The sequence below is a fragment of the Monoraphidium neglectum genome (assembly GCF_000611645.1).
Source record: "Monoraphidium neglectum strain SAG 48.87 unplaced genomic scaffold scaffold00095, whole genome shotgun sequence".
Taxonomy (NCBI): domain Eukaryota; kingdom Viridiplantae; phylum Chlorophyta; class Chlorophyceae; order Sphaeropleales; family Selenastraceae; genus Monoraphidium; species Monoraphidium neglectum.
The window spans coordinates 25,726-26,036 of NW_014013533.1; positions in this window are offsets into that span (position 1 = coordinate 25,726).

Consider the following 311-nt stretch of genomic DNA (forward strand, 5'->3'; position numbering starts at 1 on the left):
CGCGCGCATGCCTTTGAGGGTGCGTAACGTATGCACCCTCGGTGGTAAGGCTCGCGTTACGTGCTTGAGCTTGGTGCGGGCCACTGTCTGGTAATTGGGTGGTGTTCACGCCCATTATCGTTCAGCCAAGGAGTGTGTGTGCGTACGCGCGCGCGCGTGCCTTTGAGGGTGCGTAACGTATGCACCCTCAGTGGTAAGGCTCGCGTTACGTGCTTGAGCTTGGTGCGGGCCACTGTCTGGTAATTGGGTGGTGTTCACGCCCATTATCGTTCAGCCAAGGAGCGGTGAGGTGCCTAGAAACGTCTCTCCTG